Here is a 23,597-nt window from a genome sequence, read left to right on the forward strand (position 1 = left end):
ATCATACAAACCAGAAGCAATCAAAATGTCCTTCAGTAGACGTACTGATAAATAAACTATGGTATATCTATACAAGAGAATATTATTCAACAATAAAAAGAAATGAGTTATCAAGCCACAAAACACATGAAGAAACCTTGATGCATGATGCTAAGTGAAGGAACCCAGTCTAAAAAGACTACACACTGTATGATCCCAATTACATGGCATTCTGGAAAAATAAAATCAGTAAGTTTTAGATATCTGTAAGTTCAATTTCTATAAAGAGAAATACAAGACTGGCTCATGGTGGCAGGGTGTATGGGTAATGACACAATTGCCCCAAATAATATCTAACCAAATAAAGTAAACATATGTGCTTTAAGTTCAAATTGACATTTATGAAAATCAATATTTTGATTATCACCTAGATGAAATTTCCTATACTATAATCTTTAACCAAATTGAGTCTTGTGTAAACTTCAAAACAAAAAGGTAGATCAAATACTGGATAAGTCAGAAAATTTATATTTGATTGCTTCTTTTAAATACTTATTCTAATAAGCAATAAAACAACAGTAAGCTAAAAAATAAAATCAAAGTTTGGTGAATAAAATGGTAGAATTTGTCTTTTATTTTAAGAAAAATGATTCTCTATATAGAAAACCCAAAAGACTCCACCAAAAAACTATTAGGAACAATAATCAAATACAGTAAAGTTAAAGGATATAAAATCAATGTACGAAAATCCATTGTGTTCCTATATACCAACAATGAAATTTTAGAAAAAGAAATTTAAAAAAAACAATTCCTTTTGCAACTGCAACAAAAAAAAAATAAAATACCTGGGAATAAACTTAACAAAGCATGTAAGGGACCTATACATTGAAAAGTACTAAACATCATTAAAAGAAATTGAAGAAGACACAAAGAAATGTAAAGATATTCCATGTTCATGGATTAGAAAAGTCAACATAGTTAAAATGGCCAAATGACCCAAAGCAATATATAGATTTAATGCAATCCTCATCAAAATCCCAATGTCATTTTTTAAAGAAAGAGATCAAAAAATCATCAGATTTGTATGAAATCACAAAAGACCCCAAATAGCCAAAGAAATCCTGAGAAAAAAGACAAGTCCAGAGGTATCACACTGCCTTACTTTATACTACAAAGTGACAATAATCAAAACAGTATGGTATTGGTAGAAAAACAGACACACAGACCAATGGAACAGAATTGAAAGTCAGAAGTAAACCCACATTTGTATGGGCAAATAATTTTTGACAAAGGAGCCAAAAATGTATAATGGGGAAAAGAAATCCCCTTTAATAAACAGTGCTGGGAAAACTGAAAGGCCACATGCAAAAGAATGAAGCCGGACTGCTTTCTGTCACTATACACCAAAATTAACTCATAATGGATCAAAGACCAAAATATAACCTGCAACAATAAATTGCATAGAAGAAAACATAGGTGCTAAACTCATGGACCTTGGTTTTAGAGAAGATTTTATATATTTGACCTCAAAGGCAAGAGAAGTAAAAGCAAAAATAAATGAATGGGACTATATCAAACTAAAAAGCTTCTGCACAGCAAAAGAAACCATCAACAAGACAAGAGGCCACCAACCAAATGGGAGAAGATACTTGCAAACAATGATAGGGGGCTAATGTCCAAAATATACAAAGAATTCATACAACTCAACAACAAAATAATAAACAATTCAATTAAAAAATGAGCGGAGGACCTGAACAGACACTTCTCCCAAGAAGACATACAAACAGCCAACAGACATACGAAAAGATGTACAACTTATCTAGCTATTAGACACATACAAATCAAAACCACAATGATAGACCGCCTTACACCTGTTAGAAAGGCTATCATCAACAGGACAAGAAATAAGAAGAGCTGGAGAGGTTGTGGAGAAAAAGGAACCCTCATACACTGCTGGTGGGAATGTAAACTGATACAGCTGCTATGCAAAACAGTATGCTGGCTTCTCAAAAAATTAAGAATAGAATTACCATTTGACCCAGTAATCTTTCTTCTGTGTTTCTACTCCCGAAATTTTAAAACATTTATCTATAAGGATTTATGCACCCCAGTGTTCACTGTAGAATTATTCACAGTGGCCAAGACATGGAAACAACCAAAGTGCCCTTTGATAGATGATTGGATAAAGATGTGGCACACATATACCGTGGAATATTACTTAACCATGTGAAAAGATGAAATACTGCCATTTGCAACAACATGGATGGATCCTGAGATAATCATGCAAAGCGAAATAAGTTAGACAGATTAATCGAGAACCATATGATTTTACTTATATGTGGGATATAAAACTGAAAGCAACAAATGAACCAAACAAAATCTCAGACACAGTCAACAGTTTAGTGGTTACCAGAGGGAACGAGGGGAAGAGAGGAGGTAGATAAGGGTAAAGGGGTTCAAATATATGGTGATAGAAGGAAATTTAACTTTGAGTGGTGTACACATAATCCAATATACATATTATGTATTATTGCACTGTACACTTATTAATCAATGTCACCCCAATAAATTTAATAAAAATGTTTTACCCCCAAAGAATCTCCCATTAAATAGCATTGATAATAAGGTATAAAAAACAAACTTCAAATTTTAAAAATTTCCATATTTTTCTAAATAGTTGTATAACTATACAAAAGTTATCCTCACCAGCAATAAAGATATGCATAAAAATATGTAATTTATTTACCTTGTGTTTTCGTCCTGAGGATACCTAAATGACTGACTCAATGAGATATTCCCTTGGGGAGAAAAATTACCCATCTCCTTCAAATTCTGTCAAAATTCTCCAAACTTTCTCAAGATGCTCAGAGTTAAGAAAAATAAAAAAAATTACACCAAGAATGTCAGGGACTCTGAATGCTGTTGTAGGGTCAGAAGGTAATGTTTCATCAATAGTTTATGTAAAACTAGTAGCACTATTCACAATAGCCCAAAGTGAAAGCAATCCAAATCTCAAATGACTGATGAAGAGATAAACAAAATGTAGTATATCATTTCAATGGAATACTATTCAGCCATAAAAAGGAATGAAGTTCTAGTACCTGCTACAAAACAGATGAACCTTGAAAATATCATGCTAAGTGAAAGAAGTCAATCACAAAAGACCATGTATTATGTAATTCAATTGATATAAATTGTCCAGAATAGGCAAATCCATAGAGACAGCAGAAGATTAGTAGATGGCTAGGTCTGGGGAAGATGAGGGAACGGAAAGGTGATAACTAAAAGGTATGAGGTTTATTTTAAGGGCAACACAAATATTCTAAAATTGATTTTGGTAATGGTTGCACAACTCTGTGAATATACTAAAAACAGCTGAACTACAGTTTTTAAATTTTCTTTATTTTTATTATTTATTACTATTTATGCCTACAGCACCTGGTCTTCCTAGGTGGTCTCCCATCCAAGTACTAACCAGGCCTGACCCTGCTTAGCTTCCAAGATCAGACATTGGAATTGTTCAGGGTGGCATGGCCGTAGACCATGGGCTGTGGCTCCACTGGGGTGTGAACCCAGGACCTTCTGCGTGTAAAGAAGAAGTGCTGACCACTACACTATGGAACTACATCTAAACTGTACAGTTTAATGGGTGAATTTTAAGTATGTGAATTATAAAAGTTGTTAGAGAACTATACTGTATATATACTGACAATTGTTCTTTTTCTCCTTTTCTTACTCTAGCCAGTCATTTGATTCAATTCTTATGTTTTTAAAGATTAAAATGGAATTAAGTAATGTATACTTTAGGACATTCAGCCCATCAGATTATTATGGAAGTTCCTAAAATAGAAATATTATGAGAACTGACCAAGAGAATTTGACGGTGAATTTGGCAGTAACCTTTCTAACAAATAACAGATAAAACTAGCCAAAGAAAATAGTAGTAGATTTGATAGTGTTACGTTAAGGGGACATAAATTAATAAAACATGTTGAGATATTTGGAGGTAAAAGGTGGTAAGTTTAAAAAGAGAACTAAAAAGTAGGATATTAATTTTTCTCCAAGGTTATAAATATAGACAGGGCTTTGAAAACAAAACTTAAGACCTGGTTACACAGACCAGGATCTACTTACTAAAAAAAAAAAGTAGTGTTAAAGTGAAATGAAAATTGGCATCTAAGTATTCAAAGAACAAAGTATTAATCTCAAAACAATCATAAATTAATTCCATTGTATAATGCATACCAGCAAATTTTGTACCCACAAAATGTGCTTTTTATTGACTTGTTTTTATGTGTCTACTATATTTCCCCAGGGTCCTAACCCTGGAGAAACAGCGCTGGACAATCTAGATATAATTCTTGACCTAGAGGCTTTACAGTTTAGTTTGTAGTTTACTATTTAACTGCCTTTTGTTTCAATATTTCACACTTATGAAGAACTCTAACAAATTGGCTACCACCATTCAAACATTTGAAATCAAAGTTAAAAGTATGAATTAGCAGTCAAAGAAATAGTTTGCTTCCTATAATAGTAAGATATATTAGGTATTTCATAGGTTAAATTGAGGTATAACTTACAAACACAGTAAAGTGCAAAAATCAGGATGTAGTGCTTGATTAATTTTTACATATGTATACACTCACATAACTACTACCAGGTTGAGTTATGGATTAGTTCTCCTGATTATGACTTTGGACAATGGTTTGCCAAGTGATATTGGATTGCATGCCTGGTCCTAGCAACTCTACTAGGGAATTGGGTAGAAATGTTGTAAGAGGCAAACCAACTGATATCGGTCAATTATTTTGTAGAAACAAAATCACATCTAGATGACTGATTGTCTCTGCAAAATACTAATTTCTAGGGAAAATAAATATGGTGGGAAAAAGAAAAGGATGCAAAAATACTAGCCAATTTCTAGGAAAGAAAAAAAGAAAAGGAAGTAGATATGACAAATGTTGATTCTCCCCATATTTATTTTGCAGGGAGGGTGGATAGTTTGAGAGAACTGTTACTATAAGGCACGGAACCAAAGACATCAAGCTAGATCTAAGGAGCAGCATAAAGTGAGCTTAGGAGGATCAAAGAGAGGTCCAAAACACACAGAATAACTGTCCCATCCCTTCTATCCATCCACTTATGTAACATTTCATGAGAAAATATGCCAGCCTACAAAAAAGATCCTATGTTTCGACATCCCCTGACACATTTTCTACATTTACCTCTTTTAAATATAATCCTATGTTGCTGTATATAAGCATTATTTCTATAAGATACACTATTTTTCCTAAAACAAGGTAGAGTTAAAAATATAAAATTCTTTATCACAATTAAATGTAGCTCTCTAAAGTTGAAGTTAATCAAAGAAAGACAAGTACATGATAGATGTCCAACGAACTAGAAATTATGCAAGTTTATAAAAGTTAAGATTTTAGTATATATCTAGTCTTATGTTTCTCTCATTTTATTCTACTACTTTGATACACTATAGCCCAGGCACTATATAAGATTAAAGACAAAAACAACTAAAGAAAATATAAATTACATGGAATTAAATAGATAGCCTAAAAATGGGTATATCACTGGTGGCTTGCCACAAAACTCAGTGCACCTTGTAGGCAAAAGGGAACCTCCCAGGATAAATATCGTGGCACCTGCTCACCCTAGGCTTCTCCCAAACTGCTTTATCCTGCCTCAGTTCCCTTAGTTGCCAAGAAGCCAAATCCATTGCTGATCAGAACACTCTGAGTAACTTTCAAGAACACCATTGTGAAAAATAAAAATAATCATTTTGTCTCACTTCCCTAAACGATGCCTGATGGTTCCCAGATCCATCATAGTCCAGAGATTGCCCTCTAAAAGCTACATTTCTATTTTGTCAGCATCTTTAAAATTTGGCACCAAACATAAGACCCAGATGTAGTCTCATGGGGGAAGAAAGTAACAGAGGTGTAATTTTCCTTCCATGACTAACATGCCATTTTTCTATTAATATAGCCTCAGATTAAATTAATTTATACAGCACTGATGATCCATTTCATCGCCAAGGTCATTTCCCACTGTAAAAATTGTCTCTAAAGTCCATCTTCCCTTATCTTTTACTAATCAAAATAATTACTTGATTTCAAATGAAGGAATTTATACTATTTTTTGTTCAATTTCACTTTCTTGGGTTTAGCCTAACATTTCTACTTGATTAGAATTTTTAACCATAATTCTGGAATATGGAATATACTAGCCCTCTCATCTTTGGGTCACTAGTAGCATGTCTTCCATATCTTTATGAAAGTCACTGTAAAAATGGCAAGTAACACAGGAAAGATGAAAAGCTCTGTAGGAGATCTCCATAAGAGATCTCTTTACTGGTTGACATGGACCCTAAATTCACTGTTTAGCCAGTACAAATCCACCTATCTCAAGAAACATCCAGTTTTCATCTCCGTCTTATGCTAATGTATCATTAAAAAACTGATAAGTCACTGCATTCACTAGCAATCTTATAATAAGAAAATTAGATTAGTTAGGTATAATAATCTATTAGAACCTAGTGATAGCCACAATCCTTTTCCAATGCTCCTTAACTGCATATTTCAAATTCAATTTTAGAGTTCTATTAAGAAACAACATTGGACTTACCAATCTTCAGTTTATGGAATTTAAGAATTTGTGAAAACTACTCAAGAAGATTGTGTCCACTTTATCATTATATGTTGATTTTTCCATTTGCAAGGTGAAATACTCATATTACTCACTATAACACTGTCTCTAACAGCAGTATTATAATATCTTAAGTTGACTTGCTGAAAAGATTTTCCCTCAATTTAAAAATTATGCAATGATATAATTAAACAGAGGCCTGAATGTTTTAGGTTATTTGCTATGAAAAGGCCAATGACTGAAGACTATAAATATGTATAGTGCCTCCTTTATCCCAACAGCTGTGCCTGAAATAACTACTTTTAACTGCTTGGCAAAAGTAATGCTAATTGAGAAAGAATAAAGTCATTATTGGCCTTATGTAACAGTCATGCCTTTTTCTTTCAAGTACTAATCACTTAACAGGAACAGGTAAATATACCCTCACTTAGCATATATTTGTAACTGACATTACTAATGTTTAAACATATATAATAAATTCGTTCTGATTATTTGACACTTTACTTGAAAGCATTTCATCATTGATTAATAAGAGTTATCGTTTCTGCAAAGTGTCACATCTAAAAAAGATTTAGTCATTTTAATTATCCTTGACAACAACTCTATCACATCATTCAGTGCTACCATCCCTGCTTCTTTCCAGATGAGGAAAATGACTCATACACAATTTGTAGAATTTTTACCAGTACAACACAGCATACTGGCTGGATTCATACACAGGATCTGGCTGCAGGCTGAGAGACCAAATACAGGGGATCCACCACATCCGCCAAAAAAAAAAAGTGAGGGCGGGCGTGGGGGAATGGGTTGAGGGAAGGTACTTCTTCCAGAATCAGAATCAAGGTTTCAGGTATTTGCCACCTGTGGAGGCAAAAAGGCAGAGAAGCTCTTCCCAACCTGAACACAAAATAAGATACCCATTGTACAAGAAAAGAGAATGGTTAGCAGTTTTAAAGAATCCAGCTATGGTTCCTCATACCTAGAGATTGAGCCTGATGGTGACCTGGCCCTGAGTTAGAGAATTAACAGTTCAAGGCTTTAGTGGTGGGGAAGGGTAAGGAAAGGAACTGAATGATGATAATTCAATAGGTAAATCTGGGGCCCACAAAGAGGATGCCAGCTGCATGTTTAGGAATATAATTCTACCACCTGGAGGAAAAAACTACTCTATTCAGAATATGGCACCAGTTGTAACTTTCCTCTACCATTGCAACATAAGGTCTTGGCTAGGGGGTGTCTTTATTCACAAAGTGCTAGACATTGCAGCAAAATACACTTGTAACAAACATGGAAAGCGTTTTTAATTTCTCCTTTAGAAAAGAAGAAAACAAGAAACAAAATATCAGGGAAAGAATTTCAGGAAATAAGGCTTCCAGAGAAAAACATATACAAAGTACTGGCCTATTTTGCCTTTTTCTTTAATGGGCCTACTAAAGAAGCTGTACCCTAAATTTTAGGGTAGAGGGGATTTCAGTCCAAGGTGACTCATGTGAGAGAGGAACAAGAGTTATGAAAGGACATAATCTCCCCAAGTTCATTGGTTACCACCTGTGAAGCTAATAGTTGGAGGAACCAAACCATAGTGTCTCCCAAAGTAACAGATGGATCAAATGAATTAGTCAGTGCCCTTTCCAGGACGCTGGGCATAAAACACTTTGGAAGGAAGGTGGTTAAGCAGTGCATCCTGCCGAAACAAACCTGACATCTGCTTAATCTTCTCCCTTGGACTCCAACACCATACTGAATATTTCAAATGGATAACAACATGAAATCTCCATGTAGACTTCTCTTTCATTTTATTATTTCAAATGCTAAATGTTATCTACTTAAGGATCTTGGCTCCATGCCCTGGCAGAAGGCAAGATTTTTCCGCTAATAAGAGCCTGGAGGCTTTACAAGACTACGGGAGTTTTCAAAAATATTCCTACATATTCATAATAGTCAAATTAATAGATCTGATGCCAGATGTAAAGTGGCATTTTATGGGTAGCTTTAAAAGGTACTAATGGGGTAACTTTTAAAGCTACTTTAAAACATGCAGCTATGAATCTAATGCAAAACCGTGTTGCCTTTTCATTTTGGCTATGTGTTCCCTCTTCTGTAATGAACTAACCAGACAACATTTGGCATTTTTCTCCTCTGGAAAGATATTTGGCATTCAGGAAAAAAATTTGGGTTAAACACCTTTCAACTGTCCTCTGTAACAATTAAAGCTTTTCCTTTGACTTACTGACATGGTTCACAACCACATACAATGAAAGCAAAATAAATCTTTTCTGCATGGTGCATTACGTGACCTTAGATGAATTAAAACATGCTAGCCAGGTCTGCATTTTTATAGGCTTTCGGCTGCTAAAAATCCATCAAAAATAGTGACAGCTGAGCAGCAGGTAAACAAGGTATAAGCAGATGTTAAAGATATTGCGGATTTGGTTTCAGACCACCATAATAAAGTAAGTATTGCAAAAAAGAGAGTCATAATCTTTTGCTGCTGGAGGGTCTTGCCTTTAATTTGTAAAAACGGCAACATCTATGAAGTTAAATACAGCAAAGCACAATAAAACGAGGTATGCCTGTAAAGAAAAGCCACTGCTAACTATACTTCATGATCTTCTGACCTTGTAGTCGGGACATAGGCTTGTTGACTGAGAAAGCAGAGTCCTCACCATTAAAATTCACCATCCTAATCAGCAGACAAGATGAAGCATACTGGGCAAAAGTTAACTAACACATACGAACAAAACATCCATGATGGCAATTTCACATCAAAGCAGAATAAAATCTATCAACCAAAAGAATAAAATGCGTAGTATAGATGTGTTTTCAGTATTTTTTTTTAGATAGAGTCATCTCTTTAATATCTTTTGAGCAGCATTTTAAAATTTGAGATGTCCTTTACACATATAACCCTAAAGTCTGTGAGGTGGGCATTACCAGGACCCCCATTTTATTAAAAAAGAAAGGTGAGGACTAGTTTAGAAATATTCAGATTCTACTAGCATTCACAGACTACCAACTAGGTGCCAAGTACTGTTTGCTATTCATTTGATTCACAGAATTTTGGGAGATATTATTCACACTTCAGAGATTATAAAATTAAGGCTCAAAGAGGTTAAATATGTTGTCCCAGATCACAAAGCTAGTACAACTATCAGATCTGGCTTCTTTTCTCAGGTTCCAAGATTCTTTCTGAGACAGCTTTTTCACTCGGTTTATAAAAATAAAAGTATATGGTCCACACCAAAGTATAGATCATCTGCTTTCCTGAGCCCAATGTACTAGGGTTACAAGCAGATTCCTGTGTCCAGAGTGCATTTACATGACCATACTAATGCTGAAGGGAAATGCTGGTGGGGTGTGGATGCTGTCAGAGCTGACTGAACCTAGAAGCTCACCTAGAAAATAACACTGCAAGAGGCAAGATGTGAACGAGATTGTCATTGGCACAAGCCAATTAGTTAATTGAGCTTCTTTCGGTTGCAGATCTGGCAGGACCTCATAAGGGCTGGGTAGAAGAGCAGGCATTCAGAACCCACCAGCATGCAAATTCTAACTTAGGGGATCATCAGAACTGAAGACAGGAGGGAACCTATCAATTTAGTTTTAGGATAATTTAATTAAGCTTTAAAATACTTGTGCTAGAGCAATGTCTTTCCTTAAGATAGGAGAAGATAGTTGTGATAATATTTTCCTTGCCAAAATGATGGCTGCTATCTTCAGTTCATTTTTTTCTCTTAATAGATTCAGCCTCCCACAGTGATAAATTACACTTGGTTATAATTTTAGTTTTATAGTGTAATCATGACTCTTTTAAAATCACCCTTAGAAATATTAGCAGTCTCCAATGAGTATACTTAAATATACATTTGAAAACTGACTAATATGATAATTCTTTAAGGAAACTTAATGCATCCTCCACATCTTGTTTCTCTCAGCAGTAAGTGTTATTGTTCAGTATAACTTTTTTTATATTGCTTGCCCCTTGTGGTTAGAAACAAATCTTTTGCAACTATTTTTTCACTCATTCTTCCACATATACAATAAACATTTTATTGCATGGCTGCAGATACTCAAATGTGATAGTTTAATAAATATTTAACAACCAAGTTAAGGTTATTAATTGAAAGCTAATCTGTTATGATAATTATGCAACCTGAGGAAACAGAAGGGGAAAAATAGTTCCTTTTATACAGTATACAAGTAGTATTTTACCAGTTCCAATAATTTTAAGAGCACATATAAACATTAGGGGAAATATAATCATATTTCATGATTGTAAGACAGCAAAAACAAGGTGGTCGTATAACTTTCATGTTATCACGCCTCTGCACAGTCCCTATAGGAAATAGGGAGGCAGAAATTTCTTTCACTTCAACATCCTGTTATTGAAATTTCTCTGAACACTATTTGCTTTTTTAAAATACAGAAGCAAATGTTTTGGGGATTTTAGATTCTCACATCCCTCTGCTCACTCAATAAAAGATTAATTTGTAGTCCTTGCCTCTCCTTTGTTATTTTTGTGGTTTATTACTTCTCATGGTAATAAAAAAAAAATCTCGGGTCATTTTGAGGGAGTTTTTGAGACCTCCACGCTCCTTGGCTAGCTCATGCAGTCTAACACACAAGCAAGGGCTACAAAGGCAGGTAAAATGCAACTCAATGTATACAACTTGCTTATGTTGTCCTCCAATTTATCCCAGGATTTTGTTCTATAAATTTATCTGTATAAGGGTGGCTTATACCCTAACTGTGTGCCTCTGAGAGGGCCAAGACTTGTCTTGTTTATATGATGAGTTCTCCCATTCCTGTCTAATCTACCTCCGTAGAGGTCAGTGGCCAAAACTCACATTTCCAAAACATTCAGTTGAGGAGTCTCAAATATAAATATATAAATTAGTTAAGAGGTGTCTTAACTATAAATACATAAATACATATATATAAATATAACTTTGCACCATTTAACTCAACATCTGTGCCAGGCACAGAGCAAAAAGTCAAGAAATCATGTAATTAAGAGACTATATCTGCCCTAAAAACATCCCACTGATTAGGAGAAAAACACTTTAATATAAGAGAGTAACAACTATAATCAAAATATACATACACTGTTAATGGAGGGAGCAATAAGGAAGGGCAGGGGTCATTTAAGTGGGGCAGATTATTTAGAAAGCTTCGAATAAAGGTGAACATTAACCAGGTCTTATAGAACCAAGGGTATTTCACTAGGGCATAAAATAGCATGGAATGGTCAAGGAACCGAAGACTGCTAATATTTTAAGATCATTAAAGAACAGAGAGAGCAAAGAAATGTGAGAGTGGAAAGGTCAGACTGAAGAAGTCTTAAGCAATGCTTTAAAAAAATGAGCCATTGTTGAAGGATGCTAGAGAATTAATCCTATTCTTCTGAAAACTGGTTAAAAACAGGAGGATTGCGGAGGAGAATCATGTGCCATGTTAAATTTTCCTATACAAACTGTACTACCTGTTACACAAATGGTAGAAGAGGAAGAATTTCTTTTTATAGGTGAATTCTAGCTGATAAATGAAAAAAGAATGATGGAATAAAAATACTGCCAATTCACAACCCCTTCTGAGCATCGATGGGTGCTAACCACACACACACACACACACACACGCACCCTCCCTCCCTCACCTTACAGGTCTCCTGATGAAAGAATACAACATACCCATGAAGTAGTCTTGCCCCAAACCAAAACCAAAAGCCTAACCTACATCTGACCGTGGTTCTAATTTACAGAAAATACAGCACAAAGACACTAGCAGCAAAATCCAAACTGAGAAATTCTATAAGACAAACAAACTAGTTTTTTTTTCTTGTACTTTTATGTGGGGGAAAAAAAAAAAAAGAGAGATGAGGGAGAACCTATACTATAAATCAAAAGAAATTTAAAAGACATTCTTACAAATTACAAGGTATGGACCTAATTGGATCCTCATTCAAACTGTAAAAACAAATTTTATGACATTTTGATTCTATTAGAAATTTGTCCAGGAATTCAATATTAAAATTATTAATCTGTTCAGTTGTGATAATGATACTTTAGTTTGTTTTTTAAAAGCCCTTATCATTTAGAGACATATTGAAATACCTATGCATGAAATAATGACATCTTAAATTTTACTAAAAATTATACCAGGGGAAAAGTAGATGGTGCTACAGTTGAAACAAGATTGGCCATTAGTTAATAATTATTGAGTGATGGATAAATGGGGGGAGGAGGGTTATTATACCATTCTGCATATTTTGTGTATATTTGAAATTTTCCATAATTAAAGATTATGAAAACAAAAAATGTAATGCTAAAGAGAATTTTATGTTTAGCCCATCAGCATCTGAGGTTTTGAAACAATGAAATGCTTTATAAAAATGGCTATATTAAAGATAATATTTTGAAAATGAACCATAACACCATTTTAACTAGTAGTCTTATATTCTTTGTATATTTCCTTCCAGAATTTGTGTTTTAGATAGTTATATAGAGGAAGGCCTGGGAAAAGAAGACACAGAGGACAGATTAACAGGTGATTGGCCAAGGGAAGATTATAAAATAGAAAAGAAGGAGGTGGGCAATGGCCTACTTCAGGGTGATGGAGGAAACTCAGTTGGCAGAGAAGTCTGGCAGAGAGTGGTAAGAGAGATCAGGGTAGGTATAATAGAGCCAAGGAATAGAACAGAAAAGCAAATTAAAGGTGCCAATGAGGTAAAAACTAATGTTTAAAAGATGGTTTCAATATTAGAATCTGGAAGGCACCAGTGACCTTTTCCAGGGGTAGTGTTAAGAATAGTTCCCAAGAGCAAAAGCCAGACCACAGTAGGTCGAGGAATAAGGGAGCTTTTGAGATGTCTCTCAGTGAAGAGAAAGGAAGTGAAGAAACTATAGTCTGAAGAGTATCAGGGCTAACTGGAAAGTTGGAGGCGGGTGTATGGGTGAGCAGCTGGATGTTTCGTATGAAAGACACCTCAGTACATATTTAGAGAGACTAAGGGGAACAACTCAGACACAGAGGCAGACATTGAAGATACTGGAGAGGAAGAGGGAATAGATTCAGGTTTCATCTGTTAAGAATATCAATTTGTTCAAATAGAGCCTTCATTTATATTGGAGGTTTTTAAAGCTAATGTTTTTATTAGTAAGCAATATTAAGACTTTGATTTGCCAGATACCTAAATGTATTATTTTCTATTTTGCCTAGTGATTTTTCTCCCTGAAATATATCAAGCCATGATTATCCTGGTTGGCGATTTCCCAGATACAGTCAAGGAGGACCAGGGTACAAAGTCTATTGAATTTTTCTCTGATTAATTTCTGTAATAACCACGGAGACTTACACCCTACCCTCACTTAGATATGACATGAGGCTTTTCTGGTGAAGATATGTAATGTAAGGTTCATTCATTCAACAAAAAGGCACAGACTGAGATGCAGGGCTTAGAGGTGACACCAGCCTTACATATAACAGACATAAACAATTCATTAGGAACTACTTTGAAATGTTAAATTGGAGGACAGTTTGGGAAGGGAGTGAGAGACACATGAAGGACTGTCAACTGTTCCAACTGAAAATGACAATGGCATGCCAATCAGGGATTTGCATCTTAGGGCCTTTTGGAGGGAAGAAGAGCTCCAAGATCTTGGACAAGTTATGAAACTTGCCCTCAGGTTCTCTGCAAAATGAAAGTTGTTAAAGGAAGTTTCTGAACTCTTTCTGCTTTAAAAATCCTAATATTTTCTCAATTGTGATGTAAATGCTGTATTGACATTTGTTTGTGGTTTCTAAACTTGGTCTTAAATCTTTAAAAGAGTACATATTAAGCCTTGCAAGGTTTTCTAAAGATAAAGAGACAAACAAGGCATTATTAATATGATGAGGATAAGGAGGTGGGAAGCTCAGGACACAGCACCTCCTGCCTGCAAATTTTAGTTTTTTGAGAGTAAACCATGAGACTCATTGATTTTATTACACAAAACAAGGAGGACAACACATGGCATATCTTTAAAAGGGAGGAAGAGACTTGTTGCAAGTCTCTGAAAGTTGCTAGACAATGAAGGCAGGTTTGGTCAGCAAAAGAAATGAAACTCTAGCCTAAGATTATCAGATAAGGTAGCACATTCAAATAACCCATCACAAGATCAGCAACAAGTTTTATGTTCACTTTTAAATAAAACGATCCTGGAAAATAACAAGGAAGAGGAGGAAACTTGAAAATACAATGAGCACTTTATAATATTGAAAATGTATCAGGTTATCTTTAGGAGAATTTATCAAATATAAACATTTTAAACTAGGGCGGACTTTCAGCAAGACTCTGCTTTGATTCCCAATATAATCTAATATTAGGCCAAATGGAAGATGACATTTTAGAAACATGTAGTAATAAAAATATATACTATGGCCATGGATTATAATTCACTCAATTCCTAGACAGCAGCTTTGTCTCTTGATCTTTACAAGAACACCTACAAACATCAGATCTTTTCAAAATATGATTCATAAATTACCAAACAAAAAGGTAAGTCTTTGTCTATGACATAATTAATATTGTTGCTTGAACTAATACCTGAGTGGCATTTCACATCTATAATCTCACAGTTATCATGAAAATTCACATTTTACAGTTCATTAGTAAGGTGAACCTGCCTAGTCTTTTGATTCCAAGTATATGGTCTTGGACCATGCCTCCAGGACCACCCCTACTAGTCTCAAGAAGATAATTTATTTGTCAGGTATGGCTATGTTCCAGGACAAGGGAGCCCTACCTTCTGTTACAGTTAAGGGAAATTTGAACTTTGGTGTTGCCCCAACGGCAGGGGGCAGATAATAGTGCAGAAATGTAATTAGCATTTTTCCTTGGTCCTTCCTCATTGATGCAGTGAAGAATCACAGGTCAGTGAGATTTAGAGAAGATTTGTTAAAAGTATATTTTAGAAAGACAAAGCACACTCCAAGGAGGAACATGGTTTTAGCAAAGAGAACTGTAACAACCACCCAGAAGTGGGAATCTCTGAATTATATTTGGGCCATCATAGGTGGTTCCAAAAGCATTCTTAGGTGATTGGCACGTGAGATCATTTTGATTGACAGTAGGCTGCTATGTAACACTTTGCCTAGGGTGCATGCACTTACCCAGAACATAGTCTGTTATAATTAGATTCATGAACTTCCAGGCATAAACATAGTAGTATAATGACAGAATAATGAGGCTTAGATTGTGGGCAAATTAGGGTAGTACTTTCTGCACAGGCATCTGTGGCTGTATTAGACCAGCTAAGATTATGACCCTCCTGTCCTTTGTCTCTGGGGATGCAGGAGAGATTCTCTAACTACCAACAGGGTGTTCTTTGGGCGGTTTCTAGGATGGGCCTCTATTCCTTTGTACTCCTGTCACTCATGTCTGATTAGCTACCTAACACTTCCTTCCTTCATATCCTTCATGAATAGCTGGATGTTTGGTATGAAGGATACTGCACTACAGAAGATGGAAGTTCTTACAGTATTATTGGCCATGTCCTTGCCTCTAGTATGAGGTATATGAAACATCCTAGTACTTTGGTGAACAAGTGCCCTTGGATAGACTCTAAGTTACCTCAGCCTTTCAATACATTCTGCAATTCTGCTTCTTAGAAAAAGATACTGAGGTAAATGAAGCATGGGTTGATCAGCATTTTGAAAATAATGGCTGGGTCTCATTGCACTCGTAATTCATAGCCAAGCATCCAAGTATCAGGGCTACATCTTATATCTTATTCTCCCCTTTCACTGAACTGTTGTACCCTTACCAGTGGAAGCCAGATGGTGAGAAAGTTAATGCTCCTAATTAGATTATTCTTGAAAAGGTTTAATCAATACTACAGCGATTTTAATTTGATGTGATTTCCCTCTCAAGGAAGTTTAATCAGTGGTACAGTATAAGAAGCATGGGCTTTGGCATTAAACATGAGTTCAAATTCTGGTTCTGCCACTTCTACAACTGTAAGATGAGAACAAAAGCTATCTCGCACATTGCATGGATTAAATAAAAGGATATAGAGTGAAACTGTCCAGCACAATCGTAGCATAGAGTTCAATAAGACTTCCTTCATTCCCTACAAACCAGTTTGATAAATGAACTGCAGGGTTTCATTTATAAGATCTCTCTTCATTTTCAGCAAGGACAACATAGACTTGAGTACTACACTTGCAACAATTCTTTTTTTTTTCTTTCAAGCTGTTTCCTCAGATCAAGAATTCCATGTCTACAGCCATGCCACCCTGAACACACCTGATCCCATCTGATCTCAGAAGCTAAGCAGGGTTCAGCCTGGTTAGTACTTGGAAGAGAGACTACCTAGGAAGACCAGATGTTGTAGGTGTTAAAAAAAAAAAAAAAGAGAGAGAGAGAATCCCTTTTCCTACTTACCCTAGCCTTTAGCTACGCTAATTCATGCCTTCCTTTTTTCAAAGCTGAGCCTAATTTTGTACCATCCATACCACCTAATATAGTGTTTATATTTAGTAGTACCTATCACATATTTTCAAATGTTATGAACATCATTAAGGTAATCGAAGAATATTAAAAACAAACATGTTTAGAAGGAAATCTTTTAGTTATGCAAAGTAACAATTATGGTTTATCATGATGGTTTATCATATAAAAAAAAGAAAACAGAAGGACCACAATATAAAGCAAGGGTCAACAATTTCTTTTTAGAAAAACAGTACTATGATTCTAAACAGTGAGGTCTCAAACCAGTACACTCTAGTAATTACCTTTTCTTTCTCTCTCTCTCTACTCAAAGTAACATCTGAGGTCTGTATGTATGTATATGCATATGTGTATATATATATATACATACACACACACACACACATACACACACACATATATTTTTTTTTCCCATGACTGAGGAAGGCAAGAAAATGTCCTTTTCTCTGTGTCACTAACTCCGAATATTTCTTCCTGTCCCAATTCCCTCACATCCCCATCCTTTATGTCTTTTGCATTCAAAGGCAAAAGTCTGTTGTCTCCAAATACTTTAGTAAATGCTTTTTCATTTTCTCCTGACTAATAGAAGGATCTTTGACTTTATCTGAGAACATCTCACTGTGCGTTCACCTTTAGTGACCCAAAGAAGCCTCTTAGGGGTAATTTTTCTTTGTGGACCTTGACACTGCCTTGAAAGTTTACAGTCATAAATTGTTACCCACTGAGAACAATTTCTCAAACTTGGTTAAATAATTACATAGACACCAAAAGAAAACCACTCTCTACCTATATCACTGCTTTATCTTGTCTCCTAATTCAAAGAAAGGACAGCCTACAATTTGAATAACTTAAGAGACATTATAAAATGAAACTTCGAAATGTAACTGGAAGATTCAAAAAGAAGGAATCTTCAAACTGGAAGACACCATTTGTTATTTGGTGGCACCTTCTGGGAAAGCTCGATATTGCAGCTCAGCTCTGTTAAACATAAATTCCTATGCAAGTAAGAAAATTCTGGGAGCAGGGAAACGGTGCTGATGGCGTATTATAATAATGGGAGATCCAGATTCACAAAAGTCTGTTTTATTTTAAGCAATATTGTGTAAGACATTAGAGGTTCCTAAATGTTTCATAGCTCTTCCCTCAGTTCTGGCTGTGGATGCCAAATCCACCTATGAGAACACTATTACCTCCTGAAGGTAAAGCTCAAACCAATAGGCAGGTCAAAGACATATGATTCATAAATGGAACAAGTGTATGATATTGAAGGCTTTCTCAGCAGTAATGCCAATTTCATGAAGCAAATTTCTGCAATTGTAACATGAATTCATGGTAAAATAAGATTTGCTTCACCCCCAAACTCCTCTTGAGGGCACTCCCTACCAAGTGAGATTAAATACTGGCTCCATCACTGTTAAACATGGCAATCTTGGGCAATTTTCTTAACCTTTAAACCTCAGTTTTCCCATCTATAAAATGGGGATAATAATATTACTTGTTTCATAGAGCTGTTTTGAGAGTTAAATGAGTTAAAATAAATCAAGTGCTTAGAACAGTGCCTAGCACATAGAAAGCACTCAAGGAAAGTTTAGCTACAGCTGTAAGACATCCTTATGATATGGTAAAGCTAGTTATGCAAAAATCATGTCGAGTCACATCTTTGACTTTGTGACTAAAGATGACAGATGGGACAATTATATAAGATCATGGGCCCCAGAGTAAGAAATAATAATGTATTGAATAAACAATGCAGCTCTCTTGAAGGAGGCTCATGGAATTTATTGAGAGAGAGAAACAAGTCAATACAAGTAAGTAAAAATGCTGAGCTTTGGAAAATATTGATGATAACTAACTCTGCAATGACAGGGCCCCCTATCTATTCGTGACCCTCAGCTATCTAAGGCTTCTAAGGATTTAATTTAAAACCTCAGAAACCATTTGGCCTTAATATGGTACCCAAACAAGTAAGAGAAAGAGCCTCTAACTCTATTTTAAAAAATCTCACTTTTAACTGGTTCAAATTTTTTTTAAAAATAAGCCAGAAACGTTGCTGAATACATGAACAGTTGATTGACTAGCCTGTACCCTCCTACATCTGATGACGTCTAACACAGAGAACAAAAACAGAATACAAAACAAGGTCAGGTGAAATATCTCCATGCACCCAACAAAGGTAACTTGCTTCCAATTGTTTTAACTAATGTCCCACACTGAGGTGACTCTACCAGAGGAAGAATTGCAACTCTTCAGGTATTTTTACCTCCAGTTATAAAATACAAAGAACAAGAGTCCAGAATGAGAGCTCCCCTGGAGAGCTAGGGCAGCCCTTTAATGAATGGCCTCTCCAGCTGCTCACTCACCATACTTACAGACTTTACAGCTCTTGCATGTGCTGGAATTACAAGTCATTAAAAAGCCACTTTGAAAACACAATAAAGACCTTCTTCTCTGACTGTGACAACCTTCCATCACATAAAAACCTAAGGCCAATGCTTCAACAGCAGGACATTTACTGCCAGCTCCAGACAGTTTAAGCAGGGCAAGGAACAGGGTGGGGCGGAAGGAAATGAGCCACAACAAAAGAAGGGAAGTTTCTTTTTCCTTCTCCTTTTTTTCGTTTCAAAAGAAACTTCTGCTAAGGTGGTTTGAAGTCTTTATCTTGTATCTGAACCACTATGCACCCTTGGGAAAAATGCTCCCATCTGAAGAGATTTCATCTTTGTCTCTCAAGAAGATTTTATACAAGACGGCACTTCAGTAAACCAAAACTATCAAAAGGCATGATTAAAATCCCATTTCTCATACTGCAGATTGAAGTATGAAACATTTTACCAAATGTAATCTGCCCATTTTCAAGGAAAGATAATCAAAACTTGTAACTTCTGCACTTTTAAATTACAATTAAATTTTTAAAAAGCAAGGTCAAAAAAGTGATGGTAATGATAAGGAAATTACTATCATCACCAAATCCGATCATAAATGGTTATTTCAATTTTCTTTTACTGTTTTTTCCCCTCCTCTGCTATGAATACTGAACCTCCATATCACAAAACACGAGCAACTCAATAGAGAAGTGGTTATATGAAAAACAAAAACTAGAGAATTACAGGAGGGGTGAAGGAAATTTGGGTTCGTTTTTATTGTCAAAGTTTAAACAGGTTAATACAAACCACAATCACAAACTTTTAGTTGATACTGATACACTCAAATTCTCATCCTTTCCTAGCTGCCAGTTAATGTTATCACTAGTAAGAATAGTCACTTTCCATAAGTGACTATTATGGCCACAAAAAGATAAATTCCTAAACCAAGAACAGCTTTACTCTAATAGGAATTACCTAATTCTTGAAGGTAAAATATTCTTAATGCAATATCAAGGCCATACACCTCAAGACAAAATTCAGAGTAAAATGACATATATTTCAAGTGTCTTTTCCCTTTTAAAACATATAAGCCACATACTTGAAAAAGAATACTAGAATTCTGCCGTATTTTTGAATATCAAAAAATCTTTCAATGCTTTAGATTATAAAGGTTTCCAGAAGCCAAATCACATATAACAATGGCCAACTAACATTTTTAGACTACTGTGCTAAGTGCTTTACTCAGATGGACTAGTTTCACAATAATTCTACAAAGTAAATACTATGATCTCCATTTCACAAAAGAAGAAACTAAGAAATACATAAGATTAAATAGTTTGCCCAAGATTGGTACAGGTTGGATTCAAAACAGTGAGACTGTCTGACACCAGAGTGCAGACTAATTACTGACTGACTACCTACCTACCTACCTGAATACTTATCAACAAATAAATGATCCCTCAAAAAACATGCAGGCATACAAACTATTTCTCTCTTCTTCTTTACAGAGTATATAAAAACCTTAACCAAAAGGAACCACATGAATAATCTTCCTAATCCATCTCAATAGCACTGATTTTCAATTTTATATAAAAATCTGAATCAAACTTATTTAAAAAGCTTTTTAAAAAGTTCTTCCTTTTAATTGTAACTAACTTGTACCACAAGACATTTTCTTTACAAATATACCAGATAAATAATCTTTTTGCTCCAGCCCTTCCTAATTCTTCACATTCTTCCAATTATTTTTTGTCTTTCTTTTGTTTCCAAAGTCCATGATCTCTGCCCCGCTGTGTCTAAAATTACCTGCCACTCCACCCCCTACAAATGAACATCACTCGAGCTCATATTCAAATAATGAAGCTGGGAAGAACTTTAGAGATCAGGTCATCTGATCACACTTACTCAGATGCAGATAAATAATCTGCATGCGTACCACCAGGACAATATGAATGGTGCCCCCTGAAACTGGGTCTGTCACAAGCTACCACAAAATCAGTTACTGGCCAAGGGAGGCTTATGGCTACTAAAGGCTCTCCATTACAATTGCCTCCTTTCTTTCTGTCTTGTCCACAGGAGGGATACCAGGTAGTAGAAAGGCCAAACAAAGGCTATCTTTACTGGTGGATACAGGGAATTTCAGCCCTCTTTAATCCTCCTTTGCTCACAGAAAGGTCTTTTGGCCATTGGCTTACTTGGAACCACTTTTGTCAATTCCCTTTTGTTCCAACATATACATTTAGAGAATTAAACTAATAGCGGCAACAATCAAAACACTACTACTTCCAGAAAACTGATAAAGAAAGTACAGTTGTTGGGTTTTATACCCAAATAATAACCAAAAGTCTTCAGAGGCTTTCTCTGTAATAATATACAAAGCATAGTACAAAACTCCTGTTACGATCACTGGATAGGTCATGAATTGCTTTGAAAATTTGCTTCCTACTGTAAGGAATTACAATTCTAACTCTTCATTTCAGAAGATTTTTCAAAATATTGCTTTGAATAAATACCAAGTTAAACATAACGTTTATGAAAAGAAAAGCCATACCTTATAAATCATATATAAAAGGGAGAGAACAAGAGGCAAACAAAACAAGAATATACAAAATTATCTAAAGAGAAAGATCATTTGTAATACTTCCATGTAGAAAGAGCATTCAATAGTACGTTATGAATGCCATTTGGTCTTCTCACAAATTAGTGAACATTCAGGAAAGAATGTGTACTATAAGAAATACACATATACCCTCAGAAATAAAATTTCCATAAACTATTATTTACCCATACTAATTAAAATGTATTCTGATTTTTTTTTTTATTAATACTGGTGACAACATGCTAAATTGATTTCATGGTTCACCAGTGAATCACAACCCATAACTTGAAAACCTCTGTTCTAGAAGAACTGTGACATGTCAGAATATGGGAAGAAAAAATTGCTAAACTTGATGATTTTGATAGCCTAATCACATCCAACCACATCAGTGAACATTTCAGGGTGACTTGAAATAAAAGTCAAACATACCAAAAAGTTCCATAACATCTGCATTAAGAGCAAGTTTTGAATTAAGGGGAGAGGTAAAAAAGCCAGCAAGGAAAAATAAAAGTTTGAGATATTGGAACAACAACAAAAAAAAGTCAGAGTCAACTGCTTTAGATCACTGGGGTAGTGAAGTCTTATGGCCCCATTTAAGACATATTGGAACAAATCCATTAACTCTCATCTCCATTTCACAAACTATTACTATAAAGCCTTTACCAAACTCTGGAATAAATTTCCCAATCTCCAGTAATTTATATGTTACTATGCTCCTAATATGGTCTGCTATTGAAATTTCTAGGTTAGCTATAGAGAGTAGAAGGCTAGGGGGTGGTCTCTGGATGGCTGGGGATTGGTATTGGTGCCATGTCCTAACTCTAGGTGGCTTTCTACCCAGAGCGGTACAAATGCAGCAGAAACAATCTGCTACTAAGGTCCTCTTCTCTTTTCCAGCATTCAAACCAGAAACATTTGTGAAGTGACCCCCTGGGGCAGAAAGAGAAGTCATATTCTAAAACTGCTAGCGATTTTTTCGTTAGATGTCTTTTTCGACTATTGCCTAGAAATATATTGACAAGCCAAGGTAAGGAGATGTATTGGGACTGATCATGACTGATAAGTAATGGTAAAGGCCAAAGTTAGAGAAAAAGGAAAAGTGAGGAGGAGATAACTTCCTGGTAAATAAAGGTCATTCTCCAGAATTGAATAATGTTCATTGTCAAATAGAATTGAATACCTCTTGAATTACTAACAGCTCTGTCACTAAAGTCTAAGATTTCTTACACTGGTGGGTTAGAATAGATAAACTGAAAATCCCTTCCAACTCTGAGATATCTGTGACTATAAGTTTAAATTTCAACCTCAGGTAACATTTTAGGGGGATATTAGACAGTCTTTTAAGCACTCACAGAAGATAATCCCATTCATCAGAAACTTGTAATGAAGATCACATACCCCACCGCTTTCAAATCAGTGGCTATACAATGAAAAAAATTAAATATTTCATTTTCAAAATACTGTCACTTGATTTCGCAGGCACATATTTTTGCTAAAATTATCAAATTAT

General features: G+C 35.2%; 1 protein-coding gene and 2 pseudogenes across 4 annotated transcripts in view; 1 reads left to right on the forward strand and 2 right to left on the reverse strand.

The window, feature by feature from the left end:
• MLLT3 (MLLT3, super elongation complex subunit) overlaps positions 1-23,597 on the reverse strand; it is a 238,100-nt gene that overhangs the window by 40,338 nt on the left and 174,165 nt on the right. The window lies entirely within an intron of this gene.
• LOC111743243 lies at positions 3,406-3,521 on the reverse strand (annotated as a pseudogene).
• LOC111743240 lies at positions 16,894-17,012 on the forward strand (annotated as a pseudogene).

Source organism: Pteropus vampyrus, unplaced genomic scaffold (genome assembly GCF_000151845.1).
Source record: "Pteropus vampyrus isolate Shadow unplaced genomic scaffold, Pvam_2.0 Scaffold109, whole genome shotgun sequence".
Lineage (NCBI taxonomy): Eukaryota > Metazoa > Chordata > Mammalia > Chiroptera > Pteropodidae > Pteropus > Pteropus vampyrus.